This window comes from Ruditapes philippinarum, unplaced genomic scaffold, assembly GCF_026571515.1.
Source record: "Ruditapes philippinarum isolate M1 unplaced genomic scaffold, ASM2657151v2 ctg1973_1_1_1_1, whole genome shotgun sequence".
NCBI lineage: Eukaryota > Metazoa > Mollusca > Bivalvia > Venerida > Veneridae > Ruditapes > Ruditapes philippinarum.
Genome location: NW_026853009.1, coordinates 1 through 18,331, shown reverse-complemented (window position 1 = coordinate 18,331; position 18,331 = coordinate 1). Strand labels below are relative to the sequence as shown.

The 18,331-nt window shown below is 33.9% G+C and overlaps 3 long non-coding RNA genes across 3 annotated transcripts in view; 2 read left to right on the top strand and 1 right to left on the bottom strand.

Annotated features, from left to right (window-relative positions):
- Window positions 1-8,431, top strand: part of LOC132731371 (uncharacterized) — a 30,583-nt gene extending 22,152 nt beyond the window's left edge. The window contains exons 2-3 of the long non-coding RNA XR_009625878.1: window positions 872-1,009; window positions 5,842-8,431. This is a non-coding gene — a long non-coding RNA (uncharacterized LOC132731371). The remainder of the gene's footprint in view (window positions 1-871; window positions 1,010-5,841) is intronic.
- A 3,022-nt stretch (window positions 8,432-11,453) lies between these two features.
- On the bottom strand, window positions 11,454-12,428 carry LOC132731365 (uncharacterized). The gene is made up of 2 exons (XR_009625876.1): window positions 12,296-12,428; window positions 11,454-11,745 (listed from the first exon to the last, which is right to left on the bottom strand). It is a non-coding gene; the product is annotated as an uncharacterized LOC132731365 (long non-coding RNA).
- A 96-nt stretch (window positions 12,429-12,524) lies between these two features.
- Window positions 12,525-16,120, top strand: LOC132731357 (uncharacterized). Its single transcript, XR_009625873.1, has 2 exons — window positions 12,525-12,638; window positions 14,250-16,120. It is a non-coding gene; the product is annotated as an uncharacterized LOC132731357 (long non-coding RNA).
- Window positions 16,121-18,331: the final 2,211 nt, after the last annotated feature.

The following is an 18,331-nucleotide window of genomic DNA, read 5'->3' as shown; positions in this document are numbered from 1 at the left end:
AAAGCTTGTCCGGACTACTCCTCATAAACTACTGGTGCAATTTCATCCAAACTTTACAGGAATGATCAGTACCAAGTCTAGTTGTGCATATTGTCAGGATTTTCCGGTTCAATGATTTTTGTCAGAGTTATGGCCCTTTAATAATTTTTAATTTTAAAGTTTGTCCGGACTACTTCTCTTATACCACTAATGCAATTTAAATGAAACTTTACAGGATTGATCTGTAGCTCAAGTCCTTGCGCATATTGCACGGGTTTTCCGGTTGAATGATTTTTGGCCGAGTTATGGCCCTTTGATAAAAAGGTTTCTTTTTGTGTGTGTTGCCAGATACACAAAAGCTTGTCCGGACTACTCCTCATAAACTACTGGTGTAATTTCATCCAAACTTTACAGGAATGATCAGTACCAAGTCTAGTTGTGCATATTGTCAGCATTTTCCGGTTCAATGATTTTTGTTTGAGTTATGGCCCTTTAATAATTTTTATTTTTAAAGTTTGTTCAGACTACTTCTCTTATACCACTTATGCAATTTCAATGAAACTTTACAGGATTGATCTGTAGCTGAAGTCATTGCGCATATTGCACGGGTTTTCCGGTTGAATGATTTTTGGCTGAGTTATGGCCCTTTGATAAAAAGGTGTTTTTTTCTGTGTGTTGCCAGATACGCAAAAGCTTGTCCGGACTACTCCTCATAAACTACTGGTGCAATTTTATCCAAACTTTACAGGGATGATCAGTACAAAGTTGTTAGTCTAGTTGTGCACTGTCCGTCTGTCTGTCCGTCTGTCACAAAATTTGTCCCAACATGAAATTGGCCATCATGAGGCGACACATGTGATTACTGATCGCTCTTGTGTTTTATTATTTTCAGGTAGGTTACCAAGTGGCTACAGAAGACAATTAATTGAGAGAGCCAATGGTATAATAACCAAGAATATCCTGCAAGTTGGACATGAGGCAAAACAGAAATACTTGATGTATAATTCAGAGACTTTTAGTTGATGAACTGGTGAGTTTTAGAGTTTACTGCTTGTGATTCTCTTTAATATTTAACAAACTTTTTGTGCACCCTCTTTGGGGGGGGGGGGGGGGGTAGGATTTGATTTACCCTTGTCTGTCTGTCGATCCATTCTCATTTTGTGTCGAACATAGCTCAAAAGTATTTGACCTAGAGTCATGAAACCATACAGGAATATTGCTCAGCATGTGAAGTTGTGCATCTGGGTATTTTCGAGTGGATATATCTAGTATTTTTAGAGTTATTACCCTTGACTTAGTAAAAATTTGCAATTTTCATCTTTTGTGGCACGTAACTCAAAAAGTATGTGACCTAGAGTCATGAATACTTACAGGAATATTGCTCAGCATGTGAAGTTGTGCACATTTGTTTTGTTGTCAAGTTATTGCCGTTGATTTAGTAAAAATTTGCAATTTTCAATCTGTGTCGCATGTAGCTCAAAAAGTATTTTACCTAGGGTCATAAAACTTGACAGGAATGTTGATCAGCATGTGTAGTTGTGTACCTGGAGTTTTGCTTGTGGATTTATTCTGTTTTGTAAGAGTTATTGCCCTTGACTTAGTAAAAATTTGCAATTTTCAACTTGTGTCAAATGTAGCTTAAAAAGTATTTTACCTAGGATCATGAAACTTTACAGGAATATTGCTCAGCATGTGAAGTTGTGCACCATTGGTTTTGCTTGTGGATTTATTCTGTTTTGTCAGAGTTATTGCCCATGACCTAGTAAATATTTGCAAGTTTGAACTTGTTCATGCATAGCTCAAAAGGTATTTAACCTGCAGGCCTGAAAGTTTACAAGAATGTAGGTCAACATGTGCACTTATGCAGCTTGGGGTTCGCTTGTGGAATTATCCAGCATTTGTAGAGTTATTAGGATCGTTGAATGTCCATCGTCCGTTCACACTTGTTTGTTAACACTCTAGCAGTCACATTTTTGCCTCAATAATTATCAAACTTGGCCAGGATGCTTATCTAGTTGAAAGCTGGGATGAGTTCGAACATGGGTCATCTCGGATGAAAAACTAGGTCACAGGAGCTAAAAAAAGAAAAACCTTGTTAACACTCTAGTGGTCACATTTTTGCCTCAATCATCATCAAACTTGGTCAGGATGCTTGTCTAGGTGACAGCTTGAAATATATGTTTGAACATGGGTCATCTCGGATGAAAAACTAGGTCACCGGAGCTAAAAATAGAAAAACCTTGTTAACACTCTAGTGGTCACATTTTTGCCTCAATCATCATCAAACTTTGTCAGGATGCTTATCTAGTAGATAGCTTGGATGAGTTCGAACATGGGTCAACACCGGTGAAAAACTAGGTCACTGGAGCTAAAAATAGAAAAACCTTGTTAATACTCTAGCGGTCACATTTTTGCCTCAATCATAATCAAACTTGGTCAGGATGCTTGTCTAGGTGATAGCTTGAATATGTTCGAACATAGGTCATCTTGGATGAAAAACTAGGTTACAGGAGCTAAAAATAGAAATACCTTGTTAACACTCTAGCGGTCACATTTTTGCCTCAAAATTGCAATTTTCAACTTGTGTCGCATGTAACTCAAAAAGTATTTGACCTAGAGTCATGAAACTTTACAGGAATGTTGATCAGCATGTGTAGTTGTGCACCTGGGTATTTTTGTGTGGATTTATTTAGTATTTTTACAGTTATTGCCCTTGACTTAGAAATTTTTTGCAATTTTCAACTTGTGTCGCATGTAACTCAAAAAGTATTTGAGCTAGAGTCATGACACTTTACAGGAATGTTGATCAGCATGTGTAGTTGTGCACTTGGGTATTTTTGTGCAGATTTATATAATGTTTTTAGAGTTATTGCCCTTGACTGAGTACAATTTTGCAATTTTCAACTTGTGTCGCATGTAACTCAAAAAGGATTTGACCTAGAGTCATGAAACTTTACAGGAATGTTGATCAGCATGTGTAGTTGTGCATCTGGGTATTTTCGTGTGGATTTATTTAGTATTTTTAGAGTAATTGCCCTTGACTTAGAAAATTTTAGCAATTTTCAACTTGTGTCGCATGTAACTCAAAAAGGATTTGACATAGAGTCATTAAACCTTAGGGGTTTGCTTGTGGATTTATTCAGTATTTGTAAAGTTCTTGCCCTTAACTTAGTAAAAGATTTTTAGTTTTCAACTTGTGGCACATGTAGTCCAAAAATATTTGACCTAGAGTCATAAGATTGACAGAACAGTGGCGTGTGGGGGCACCCGTGTCCTATGGACACATTTCTAGTGTTGCATGTATCTCAAAGAGTATTTGACCTAGTTTCATCAAACTTTACAGGAATGTTGATCAGCATGTGTAGTTGTGCACCTGGGTATTTTCACCTGGATTTATTTAGTATTTTTAGAGTTATTGCCCTTGACTTAGTAAAATTTTGCAATTTTCAACTTGTGTCGCATGTAACTCAAAAAAGGATTTGACCTAGAGTCATGAAACTTTACAGGAATGTTGATCCGCATGTGTAGTTGTGCACCTGGGTATTTTCGTCTGGATTTATTTAGTATTTTCAGAGTTATTGCCCTTGACTTAGAAATTTTTTGCAATTTTCAACTTGTGTCGCATGTAACTCAAAAAGGATTTGACATAGAGTCATTAAACCTAACGGGAAGGTTGCTCAGCATATGTAGATGTGCACCTGGGGTTTCACTTGTGGATTTATCCAGTATTTGTAGAGTTATTTCCCTTGACTTAGTAATGTTATTATGTTGTTATTTGTTCCTTGTGTGCTCCAGTTAGAATCAACCAACTCTACAGGAATAATGATCAGCATCACTAAATTACAGGAATAATGATTCACATCACTGTGAAGCTATGTACCTGGGACTTTGCATGTGGATTTTTAGCTCACCTGTCACAAAGTGACAGGGTGAGCTTTTGTGATGGCTTTTCGTCCGGCGTCCGTCCGGCGTCCGTAAACTTTACTTTAAATGAGATCTCCTCATAAACCACTAAACCAATTTCATCCAAACTTCACAGGAATGTTCCTTTGGTGGTCACCTTTGAAAATTGTTCAAAGAATTTAATTCCATGCAGAACTCTGGTTGCCATGGCAACCAAAAGAAAAAAATTAATATATCTTCTTCTAACAAACCGAAAAAGCTATAGCTTAGATATTTGGCATGAAACATCTTCTAGTGAGTGTCTACCAAGTTTGTTCAAATAAAAGCCTTAGGGTCAAAATTGGCCCCGCCTCAGGGAGTCATTGATTTTCCCTATAAGCCTATAGTAAAAACTTAAAAATTCTTCTTTTAAAGAACCCAAAGAGCTAGAGCTAAGATATTTAGCATGAAACATGTTCTAATGGATGTCTACCAAGTTTGTTCAAATAAGAGCCCTGGGGTCAAAATTGGCCCCGCCCCGAGGGTCATTGATTTTCCTTATATGTGTATAACAAAAAAATCTTCTTTGAAAAAAACCAAATAGCTAGAGTTTAGATACTAAGCATGAAACATCTTCTAGTGAGTGTCTAACAAGTTTGTTCAAATTAAAGCCCTGGGGTCAAAATTGGCCCCGCCCCGGGGGACATTAATTTTCCTTAAATGTGTATAACAAAAACTTAAAAAATCTTCTTTGAAAATTTATCTCAAATAGCTAGAGTTTATATATTAAGCACGAAGCATCTTCTAGTGAGTGTCTACAAAGTTTGTTCAAATAAAAGCCCTGGGGTCAAAATTGGCCCGCCCCAGGGGACATTGATTTTCCTTATATGTGTATAGCAAAAACTTAAAAAATCTTCTTTGAAAAAAACCAAATAGCTAGAGTTTAGATACTAAGCATGAAACATCTTCTAGTGAGTGTCTAACAAGTTTGTTCAAATTAAAGCCCTGGGGTCAAAATTGGCCCCATCCTGGGGGACATTAATTTTCCTTAAATGTGTATAACAAAAACTTAAAAATCTTCTTTGAAAAAACCCAAATAGCTAGAGTTTAGATATAAAGCATGAAACATCTTCTAGTAAGTGTCTATAAAAGTTTGTTCAAATAAAGGCCCTGGGGTCAAAATTGGCCCCACCCCGGGGGTCATTGATTTTCCTTATATGTGTATAGCAAAAACTTAAAAATCTTCTTCGAAAAATCCAAATAGCTAGTGTTCAGATATTAAGCATGAAACATTTTCTAGTAAGTGTCTACAAAGATTGTTCAAATAAAAGCCCTTGGGTCCAAACTGGCCCTGCCCCAGGTGTGTCATTGTTTTTAACTAAATGCGTAAAGAAAAAACTTGACCAGCTAGACCTTAGATGTTTAGCATGAAACATCTTCTAATGGGTGACTACCAAGTTTGTTCAAATAAAAGCCCTGGGGTTTAAACTGGCCGCTACGGGGGCCTATATACAGGTGAGCGACTTCAGGGCCATCATGGCCCTCTTGTATTCAGTTTTGTTAGAGTTATTGCCCTTGACTTACAGTAGTATAAATTTGCAATTTTCAACTTGTTCATGCATAGCTCAAAAAGTATTTCACTTGTAGGCCTGAAAGTTTACAAGAATGTTGGTCAGCACACCTTGAGGTTTGATGTGGATTTATTCAGTATTTGTAAAGTTCTTGCCCTTTACTTTGTAAAAGATTTTTAGTTTTCAAAAAATATTTGACCTAGAGTCATAAGATTGACAGAACAGTGGCGGAGTGGGGGCACCTGTGTCCTATGGACACATTTCTAGTTTGAATAACAATAGATTTAACCACTAATCTTATAATAAGAATTAGATAGGTCAGTGATCTATGCATTATGGCAGTCTTCATTTGTATAGAAACAAAAAAATCTGTTCCTACATTACTATTTCAATCTTGTTTTATTTTCAGGTGGGTTACAAAGTGGCAATGTAAGACAATTAGAGAAGAGACTCACAGAACCAAGAATATCTTGAAAGTTGGACATGAAGCCAGACAGAAATTCCGAGACTTTGTCCAGTTGATAAACTGGTAAGTGAAGTTTAGAGTTTACTGATTGTTATTTTCTTTAATGTTCATGAAATTTACATTTGAATTTGAAATTTTAATGTGTCAAGAAGTTAATAGTGTGATTTTGTGTGACTTCAAATGGAGCCTGCCTTTGCAGATACTGGCTGCAAGGCCAAGTGGTTAACATGTCAGACTAGTAAGCTAGCCTCATGGGTTCAAACCCCGGCAAGTTGTTGTTTCCTTGAACAAGAAACTTTACACTCATTGCTCAGTACTAGTTGGTTCCTGGAATGAATTCGAAAGTGTGTCTATAAGCTTTAAATTAAGCTTCCTATGCAATCAAACTAAAATAAATTCTGTATATAAAATAAACCAGAATTATGATTTTGTTACAATAATTTTGCAAACCCTGTAATAATATGTGTTAATATTTCTACATAATTTGATGCATCCTGTTGACTTGGTTGTTAAAAATTCTGCAAGATATCTCTTGCTATTGAATTCTCCTGGGGACTTTGAATTATTCTGTGTGATTCTTAAAGGGTATAAATCTATATCTTATGAATTTTCTAATAGAATTTATCAACTGTAAAATTATATTGGTTCCATTGTTATATGGTTGATTTCAGAAAAAGTTGTAACATAGAATGTGTCTGTTATTTAATACACATGAATAATGTACATAAACAAAATAAAATGTTCTTGTACATTAAAATATTATTTTGCTATTTTAAGAAGGGTTTTATCAGTTAAGCAATGATTTTGTGCATACACCATTCGCTTTTAAGGCTATCTATTTCATACAAGCATTTGAAGGTATACTTTTTTAAAATTCAAATAATTATTTTTCTATCATACACTTAAAAACTTGTTGTCTGCAAAAAATGTAGGTACAGTCAGGAGTAAAGATAAGGTACTGAGTTTGGTGAACTTGAAAAAGATGTTTCATCATACAGTGTAGAATGGCCCTTTGTAGTGCAATAACTTCTTGAAAGACCTTTTTGGAAGTTTTCATATAGACATACATTGTATAGGCAAAATTAACACTGTTCAATAGATTTTATTAAAATTTGGCATGTTGTTACAATATGATAATGGAAACATTTTAAGAAAATTTTATGAAAAAAAGGGGGCGGGGTCACCATCCTCGTTGTTGAATTATCTGCTCCTGAATTGGACTTTAATGCTTAAATCAAGGGCAGATAATTCACAATAAAGGTAAATAATACCTAATTTTTTGCTTATTTTATATAGTTTACTTCCTTTTGAGTCAATGTGCAAAATTTCAGTTAAGGATAAAGAGTAAGTAGATTGGCTTTTTTTCCCCTTCTTTTCTAAACCTGTGACTTTTTTCTTAAAAAATTGCCTATTTCTTTGAAGAATTTTAAGTCCCTTTATTCAAACTGAAAAAAATAACAGAAATAAGATGGAATTACCTGTAATTATGTATTGTAATAACAATAAAAAGAAAAACATCCAGAAGTATAAACAAGATTATATAGACATATGTTTAAGTTACCTGCCTTTAAAATGACCTCAGATAAGTTAAAAGATTCTGATTCAAGGGCAGATAACTTAGAAATGACCTTTAAATTTGTTTCGACCGCTTCCATGGTCGAGGGGTTAGTTTCGATGACTTCTTATCCAGTTACCTCTCTGGCATGGGTTCGATCCCCTGGAGATGCTTTGGTAGTTTAGCACGGAGGAAGGTTAGTCTAGTACTGGTGTAACTCTCCAGGAATTATGGTTAGGAAACTACCTGCCTATATGACTGATATACTGTTGGGAAAAGGCAAAAATGAAACAAACAAAGAAACAAACAAACAAATTTGTTTCCCTTTGACACAAAAGTTTCATTACAAGGTTATTTTCCTTAACTTTTCTATAGATTTGGTTGAAGTTGATATTACGGTTCATCATCCCTAGCTTTAAATGACTGGTGGAATCCCCTCTAATTTCCTGTTTATGTACATATCTCTAACATTTAGGTTGACTTTATGCCATTTTCTGTACATGTCCATGTCTATTAACATTTATACTGTACCATTTCCTGTACCTACACACATCAGTTTATACCTTTTCTTCAGTAATTGTACACACCCATAACATTTAGTTCCTGTACTGTACACATATTTAGTAGCATTTAGGTTAGTTTCATGCCATTTCCATTGCCTGCTTATTTCTTTCATATTAAGGTTAACTTAAAGCCATTTCCTGTCGCTCTTTACATATAGGTTGACAAAATTATTTTCCTGTTCACATCTGTTACATTAAGATTGACTTATGTCATTTCCTATACCAATACATATCTATAACATTTAGATCCACATCCTGCCATTTCCTGTTCCTGAATCAGTACATATCTCTCAACATTTAGGTTGACCTCCTGCCACTTTCGGCACATGTACATATCTCCAGGGATAAAAACAGACCATTTAACCTTGGTGGCCACCTGGACCACTGACTGTAAAATTTTCATGGCCCAATAATAATAATATCTGTCACATGTTGCGGTTCGGACCGGAATATCCGTCCCGAGGGGACCCGCCCATGGGCGGGTTCCCGAGGGACGGATATTCCGATCCGAACCGCAGACATATGAAAGATATTTTTTCTTGCATATTCTGCCATATTATTTCATATTTAAAATGGTTTACCTCAATATGATATATGTTCATGGAAATTAAAGTCATTTCATCCATAACTATTTTCTTGCATTAGCGTATGAACTTACAACTTAAATAACAACGGCGAAATGACGTCATCCTAAGACATATTTCCCTTCTAAAACGACGTCATTTTAACGCGATTCATTCATAAATGGCGCTAAAATGACGTTGTTGTTTGGCACTCGACTCATCTGGCACCCCTCATGCCAGATGAAATTTCCGGCATGGGTAAAACTCACGGAAACGCCAGTCTGCTATGCAAGAAATATATTAGTGGACCAACAATTTATGAAGGGAAACAGGGCTAGCACTGGTAAATGTTTTCTTTGAGCCAATTTTTTCTCAGCGAAAATTGCGTGCCTGTATATTATTTACAAATAAGACAAAATGGTATGGCATGAGATATTTGGTGTAAACATATTTTATTCAATATATATATAATTTTGTCCTGTCCCAAAGATGCATGAGGTATTTAGAAAAACATAAACTATATCCAACTTTATTGTGGTAGCTACATTTTTATCACATTTAGGTAAACCATGGGTAATGGGCACTATAAGGAACTGTGAAAATGACAACATAGGACAGTTATATGTCTTAAAGGTCACCTGTATGCAAAATTTAAATAAAATTTACCGTGTGGTTTATGAGTTATGGATATATTTCTGAACTAACACTTTGCTATTAGATTAGGGCTTTTTTCAGAAATGAGAAAACTTTAAATAATCTTTAATATCATCATTATGAAAAATGTTTGCCTATTGCTCTTTGTTAAGAAACAAATAATAACATTCAGATAACAAATTACATGAGCAAAATGATTGTTTTTAAACAAAATGTTTTGAATATGTATACAGAGCTACAGATAAGCTTTTGAGTTAATTGGGTATTTACCCCTGGACTCGACACACAATTGGGCAACACAGAAACTAAATTGGGTATCATTGAAAAATTTATTTATTTGTGTAGATTAACCTTAACCATAAGCTTTTCCGTAAAAAAATCAATATTTATATAACCAAGATTTGTCTTGAAGACTATCTGTATCTGAAATAATAAAGAAGAAACATGTTTGAAAGTAAAAAGAATGGAGAAAATAATATTGAAAATTCTAAACTGAACAAAATCACATGTACTATTCATTATAAGTGTACAGTAATCAGTATAAGTTACCTGAAGGCATTTTGTATGCTTCTTAACTGAATCTGTCTTTAATATTTCACAGTCATAAGCCATTTTTAGCTCAACTATTCGAAGAATATGGAGAGCTATTGCAGTCGCCCTGGCAAAGTTGGAACAAAATGCCAATTTTAAAAATATGCACAAACTAAAAAGTTGAACATGGCTTTTGTTGTTAAATTTATATGTATTCTTTTTAAATCAAACTGATATTTTTTTTCATTTAATTTTAAAAAACTATTATCATCACTGATTTGGTAAAGCAAATTATTGAACAACTACTGAAAATAAAAGCCATGTTTACTAGGAACATTTGCACATGGAAATAAACAGCAACATTTGCACATAAAAATAAACTTCAACATTTACAACATGCAATAAAGTAATAACATTTGCAACTCCTCAGATATATATTTCCTTCATTCATTAATGCAGGCAGCTGTGGCATGGACCCTGTAGTTAAGAGACTTGGTATATCCATAGTGGAAAATCTTCAGTGCCAGGGTTTTTTTCTTTATATACCTGTAAAAGGTACTGTTCCCAATTGAAATAAGACAAGAAAATTCCCAATTTCTAATGTCAAAATTCTCAAAATGACTGTTCAAAATTCCCACTAGGCCATGAGATTTCTCTTAAATCATTTTGAATCAAACATGTTTATATACCACTCAATAGTTCTACCTGGACACTGTGGAGGCTCTTTGCTGTCTTTATTCATTATGACTAATGTTATTTGTAGCTGAAAAGTTGTTTAATAAAAAAATCAAAATTTGAGTCAAAATAACGCATTTTTTCCCAATCAGCCTGGTACCGGCACCATTCCCAAAGTAGAGGAAAAAAACACTGAGTGCTCGCAGTGCCACTTCTCTATTTGCATGCCTGAGATGAACAAAGATCAACATACTGATCTGCATTATCAGCAAGCGGTGTAAAGATAGTTTCCATAGCATTTTGAAGCTGTTCGTCCTCTGTGGAGCCTTCCCTAGCGAAAATTTCATGATTGAAACATGTCTTAACATGTTTTAAACACGTTCTTACATGTTATTTCGAAATGTTTGAACATGTTTTGAACATGTTTTAAACATGTTTAAACATGCACGTGAAATGGCACCATGATCTAACAGGATCAGTCAACAATCATGATAAGTCATGTTTGATGATCAAAAAAGAGTAACATGGTCAATCACATTTTGACATGTTTTTGTTCTATCCAGCTATCATGCTTTAGACATGTTTGAAAACGTTCACAGAACATGTTTGAATATGTTTGATCATGTAACTACTACTTTACTGTCAAACACATCTAAACATGATTAAAAATGTCCCCAAAACATGATGGAACATGTTTAAACATTCACATTAAATGGCACCACGATCCAAACACATCTAAACATGTTTAAACATATACAAATCAAGATCCCATAACATGGTCGAACATGTTAATATATCCAAATCAAGGGGTCATTTAACATTTTCAAACATGTTCAAACATTTCCAAAAGAACAAAGCTGACATTGTTTTAAACCAGCACAGGTCAAAGGAACAGAGCTGACATTGTTTTACATCAGCACAGGTCAACAGACAAAGGCAATTACAAAAGTTCATCTCGAGTATGCTCAGATGAGGTAAAACTTAAATTACACCTTTTGAGATCAGAACCCTGGACACAATTCTTTTTTATTTCTTTTCTTTCAGCACAAAAGTAATTTTCATTATGAATACTTGATTAACATTGTCACTTGAAATACTTCTGCTTCACATTTTGTGTCTTAATGACCACTTCCTTGTCAGTGATATCAAAATGTTTCTGAACGAGCTTGCTGATTAAGTTAAATTTGGCAGGATCAAACTTGGTCTTTGTTGGCCTTTTTACCAGTTGCACTATGGTTTTGAATTTCTTCGATGGTGAAGAACATACCTCTCCAGGACATCCTCCAGATGATCAAATGTTGCAAACCTGCCAAAAGAAGCACCGACTTTGAATAATGTTTTCTGCTAATTCAGTTTTATTCACCTACATACCTTTTCTCCTGTTATTATTTAAAAAAATGTTTTAACTTCAAAATATCGGATTGCGACAACATGTGACAATTGAAATTAGTGGGTGCTTAAATTAAATGCTGATTTCGAGAAGTGGGTACATTAATCAATACATATTAATATAAGAATGTATTTTCAATTGTATTAAGTTAGAACGGGCAAAATTCGTGTGCTACACAAGCAAAATAAATCATTTTATTTTTGTACTTATCCGGACTTCGTGTTATCCGAAAAAATGTTAATAAATGACAAAAAAACTTAATAATTTGACAGTTAAAATCTCTTTTTAAGTTAAATTTCATTCATTTATAAGTGGAAATTTTGTGGATATGAGAATTTAAATAATTTCCTCCAAAATCTCCAGATATACTGTATGGTCGATTGTTCCTTAAAAGCAAGAGAAATCTTATTTTAATTATCAAGACTGTCCTTGTGCTCGGAAGCATGCGTGCAGATGAAAAACTTACTTGCGATGGGTATAGCAGGATACCATTTCTCCTGGAACTTGGCAAATGTTCTTGTCCCAGGCATTGACCCTTCCCGATCAGCGGCAGTGCGGACAAACGACCAGTTGTTCTCCAAAGTCCAATAAACAAGCACTTCCACTTTTCAGCCATTTTGATTTTTCCCTCGTTTAAAACTGACCGCACATGTATTCGTGTTATCTATTGGTTGCTAAATATAAACTTTGGGTTAGGTGGCGCTAAAGATAACGTGATTTTCTAAACCGGAAGTATAGAAAGATAACATTTGAAGAAACTGTAAACATGCGATCTGGGTGGATTTCGAGGTTTTCAGAAGCTGCAGAAGGTAAATGTCATTATATTTAACAATATGTTTGTTCTAACACCACGGCAAGTGCTACAACCCGTTTGCTAGCTGTATATTTATTATTAGAATAACATCCGGAATAGTCCGGAAGTTCCGGATTTTAGACAGTCTCCAGGATCATTTTTGTGAATCGCGTAAATCCGTTTAGATTTCTGAGGGGTATAGGCTGCCTCTTATCTCGAGTGAGAACTGAAAGAACTCTATTGCCCATTTAATTTTATAAACAGGTGATGTTTTTGTCCGTTTCGTTAAATTCAAAAAGTTTTTTTTTGTGCATTAATGCCATTATGAGCGATTGTGTGCATCACGCACCTTGGTATGAAACAACGCTTCTGATTGGTCGGACAAGTTGTGATTGTCGAATCAGATTATAGTAAACGAGTGACCGGCTAGTTTGTACTTCCGTAAAAAACAAAAAAAAAAACAAAACAAAAAAGTAATTCTCATCATGAAGTTTCTGCCCGCGAGGCAAAATACCAAAGTCCTAGAGAAACAAAGCAAAGTTGCAAATAATTGGAGATGGCCGTCTTTGAATGAAATTAATTCCGAGGGGTATTTATGGGGATATTTGGCTACGGAAACATGGGAAACCGGCGGCACAAATCGACCCACACGAAGTACCCAGTCTATACCCAAATAAAGGCAAATATAGTAATATTCATCTTTGTTTGCCTAACATATATTTTTGTAATGAGAAAATAAATTATTTTTTATAAAATAACTTGAATAAGCCGGCTGTAACTTTCTTTCATTTACATTTTTAAGAAAATTAACTTGTGACATTTGATTTGCTGATCTAGATTCATTAATTAATACGGGGAAGTCAAAGACCGGGCCCGCGAAGCGGGTCCGGGCTTTGGCTTGTCCGGCTATAGACTACACGTGTATATTTAAATGAAAATCAAATAAAAATCAATTGAAAAATATACAAAATTCTATACCTATCAATGAAAATTTCAGTGTCAGTTCTAGTCAGGCGCCGCCATTTACAATGCAACTCAACCATAATAGGCGGGGTATTCCGATAACGGAATAAATCTCAACTTTTCGGATTAATGATAATCACCGAGTGTTCCGAGTGAAAACGAAAGCGATGCAATAAATACCAAATGACACCTGTAAAACGGAAAGAATGAAATAATTTTTGTAACGACTTCCCCTTTCATAGGCCTTGCCTAATTTCATATTATACTTGCAATTTAAGATTTTTGTTGTCTACATTTAAATTTTTAGGGTATAATTTTGTTGTTATTTCACACAGGTGTCCATCATATTTTTTTTTTAATATAATTTTATAAGGACAACTTTTTGCAGTAGCAAAAATTCTACAAGGTTGAGCACCAGTTACTTTGTGATATTTTGCATGTTTAGAGAGTTGCTTAAAAGCAGAGACGGTATTCCTTTAGCCTGTATATTTGCCAGAGGGACGAAATGTGTTGTTTTGGGTCTCCGTCCACTGTAGATTTTGGGATTTAATGGAATGAATTGCATTTTTTTTACTGCCTGCCTATTGCAGATGGGATAATTTCTTTGTAGATTTGCAATCTTATGTCATATATGTTCTCAACAAAATGTGTTTTCTTTTTCCAGGTTGTGTAGTTTGGTATCAGAATAAATAGACGTATTGCTTGTAGGACATTGACGGCTGAGGAACTTGAAATTAACTGTAGAGTGCTACCTTAAACATGTATGAGTGTGACAATTTCTATGACCATGAAAATACAAGGAAGAGTAATTCGGACATAAATTTGGATGTAAACAATAAACTACAAGTTAACAGATCTGTATATCAGAACTAAAAGTACTGAAATGATTGCTGATGCGAACCCTGTTGGTTAGATTTTCTATCAAGAGTCTGTCCAAATAATACTGGTCAACTTATGTCAGGTGATGAAAAACCCTCTGGCACTGAATATTCAAAAGGAAATTTTGCATCTAAAGAAGAACAATGCTATGTTCTTGCTAAGATTGGTTTGAACAATGTAAAAGATTATAGAACAACACACAGATTATTACGACAAAGGAAAATTTCTTTATTCCGATAAGTACAAACAAATGAAAAAAACTGTTACACTGTTTTGTGCCTGGATAGTGTGATATTAGCTTTATCATATTTCATAGAAAATATTGTGGATGAGAAGTTGTTTGCTGTTGGACATATATGTACAATAACAGAACTAGTACATCCTTTTTGTGATGTTGGATACCATCTGTTAAGAATGAAAACTGAAGAGGATGTTCATGTTGATAAGATAATTGAAGAAGTGTTTGTTATTCAAACTGAAAATACATTTTTTTAAGTTAGTTGTGTTCCAAATTTGTTCAAGTGACTGGCGTATCTTAGATTACATCATTTGAATCGCAGTTTGAGACAGTAAAATATAAGTCTAATATTACAAAATACAACTTTAAATTAATGTGACATTTAGTGTTAATTATTATAGGCACAATCCCTGTGGTAGAGTGATTTACGGGTCACTTCTTCAAATCTGTCTTTCATAATAGATACTAAAATGATATGTTAACTAAAAAGCATTGATTTTGGATACAAATAAATTCAGATTCTTGAATAGGTGTTCCAATTTCATGAAAATATTTTCTATTCCAAGATATTTTCCTTTGTTTTGATAAATTTTTTCAAGTTTAAGTAGTTTTTTCAGTAATTCTTGTCTGCCAAAAATGGTGGATGGCGAGTTTGAGCTCTGCTTTGCAACCATAACCTTCATATGGAAAAATTGGTTATTCTTAACTGAGTTTTTTTTTTACTTGGGCCAAACTGGAGTTCAGCGTCCTGTATGGAATATTTTATTTTGCCTGTTGTATATTTGTAACTGGTAGGAACATAATTATGTGATTTTTGTACCTAAACTTATAGCTTACCTAGTAATTTAGCCTTTATGGCTACAATACAGGGTAATATATCCCACTATCAATTTATGCACATAATCCCCGGCTTCTGACATTAAGATCCCACCTTAATTTACCATTTTAATTAATTTTGCTACATGTACTTCTTCCCAGTGCCCTTTGATGCTTTATATCAATGCTTATCTTGTATTCCGATAAATGCTGTAAAACTGTTGAAAATGGGGACAATATGTTTAACCTCCATTTATGGCCTAGCAGATGGATTCTAGGATAATAACCAAGGAGATGCTGAATCATGTTATATTCAAAATTCTGTCATGTTTAAACATGTTTGCTTTCCTATAAAAAAATTTGTAAACAAAACAACTGAAACTATTCTTATTATCAATGTTTTCACAGAAAGTAAAATCCTGTTGTAAGATGTAATTTAAAAAATGCTTATTTGTTAAAAAATATCGACTTTGAATTTATCATGTTCAGCCATGTTTGATCATGTATGACTATGTTATTCTCTTAATAATAAATGGGTCAATGTGTCAGTAATTATTAAAGCGTTTAAGGCTATTTATACACAAAGTTGAAATGTATGGATACTTTTTTATCCAAAAGAATAACTTATTTGATGAAAGTAACAAGAAAAAAGAGAGATTTGTTTGATTTTTTTTTTTTATAAATTTATCATGTTTATTCATGATTGAATATGTTGATTTCTTGTAAGATTGTTTGCAGAAAAAAAAACAATCTTTATGATTTTTACCTCTCCCTGAAAGTCATTATAATATTAGTTGAAATAAATACAGATGTTTTATTGAACAAATTGTAATTTTCATCCACAATCATGTTTGATGGTCAAACATGTTTATAAGACATGATTGACCAACATGGTTAATGAGGAAAAAAACATGTTTGTACACATCTTATCATGTTTAATCATATAACATGATTTCTTTTTCGCTAGGGTTATAAGGCAAACTCCTGTGTACATTATTTGTATCTCTCATGTTAATGGTTAACATTTATCTCCATCTCCCTCAACATACTTGACTGGGGTTCCCTCTTCAAGTAATTCCTTAATTCCCTTTCACCACTCCCACTTTCCATAAGCTTTGCGCTCCACTGGTGGTTTCTTACACACTGATGTGATTGGACCTGCTGACCTTTCCTGTTACGACGCCACCAATTGCAGGTACCACAAACACGGTGAGTTACGACTGATTTCAAAACCTTCTTCCCATATTTTGACTTGGACATAAAGAAGGTGTGAGCTGAAAAATATCCAATATATTGGCGTAAGCACTGGCAAGAAAATACTAATATAAGTTATCTTCGATGAAATTAAAAAAAAATCTTTAAAAAAATCCAAAAACACACACACACACATCAGAATCATCTTTAGCAGCTGTTGCAATAATTATATGTCCTTTTGAAATGCCATCTTTTCATGTGGTCAACATCTTTCGAAACATTAACTATATGCAGGACCTCCCTGTGAATAATATGTTGTTTATTATTCACTTCTTGAAAAGCTTAATTTTTATAAAACATCTGATTTTAACTTATAATTAACATCATTTTCTATAATTTTTTGTTCAATTCTTTTAAATTATTTTAAAAAGGCAAAAAGATTTTTTGCTTTTTTTATATTTGGAAGAAATAAGCTTGTAAAGTCTGAAATCAAGTTGAAACACTTGATGCCTTTAAAATGGTTGGCAGCCACTGACATGTAATTAGATGAAAAAAGAAATGCTCATACTTTGTGTAGGGTGATGCATCTGGCATTGCAGAAATTCCAAGATGTTCAATAATAGGATCACCCATAGACTGCTTGGCAAGATCACTCTCGACTTGTGAAACATCCCTGATCTTACATAATGTGAATAAAAGTTTGAAAAAAAAAAAACATATAACAGTTTTTGGTATTTTATAATAAAAATACTAAAAAAAAGCAATAAATACTTATTTTTAACATAAATAAATATCATTATTATGTAAAACAAACATATACAACAAGATCTTATTATGCACTTTATATTGACCTTTTACAGACTGGTGTATTATATTTACTTGTGCCAATTAAAATTTAAATAAAGAGGGGAAACATACAAAAAGTAGACAGGCTTAAAATGATGTGCATGTATATATTTTCCTGACACCATATCTCAATGTAGGAAATAATTATTTACTTTAATTTGTAATATAAATGAAATATAAGTATGATTATTCAAGCTATATTTGATGCAGGGGTGTGGAATTACTATGTCCGACTTGCCCGACTCGGGATTTTTTGCCGGCGGACAAGTAGATTTTAACTTGGCACTTGTCCGCAGACAAGTATAATTCTGAGCCTGAAAAAAAAATTGTATTTGATTGCCAATGTTTAATCCGTGTTTGAAATGCATGAATTTTATTTGTACACCATCTCCAACAGCACAAATCATTGGATACTATATACAATGCTATTTCACTTTGTACAAGGCCTCTTGCTTCTATTACAAAACAAGCTTGGCGATTGGTCGTATCGAGGCAACTGAATGTTTTGATTAAAAATAAACAATCTTGTGCTAGGTTTGAAAATAATCTGAAAAAACATAAATCAAATGTGTAGAGAGGCCTGGTTAACTGATTTTTACTTTTACTTTGTGGATATGACTACGGTCCTTTATGTAGAGAAATCATTAATAGGAAGGATACTTACATGGCATCAAATGTTGCCCAAACGTGCCAATTGCATATTCAAAAACAAGTTTTAGCAAAACCCCAGTTTTAAACAAGGACCTATTGGTAAAATAAAGTCCAATAAAAAA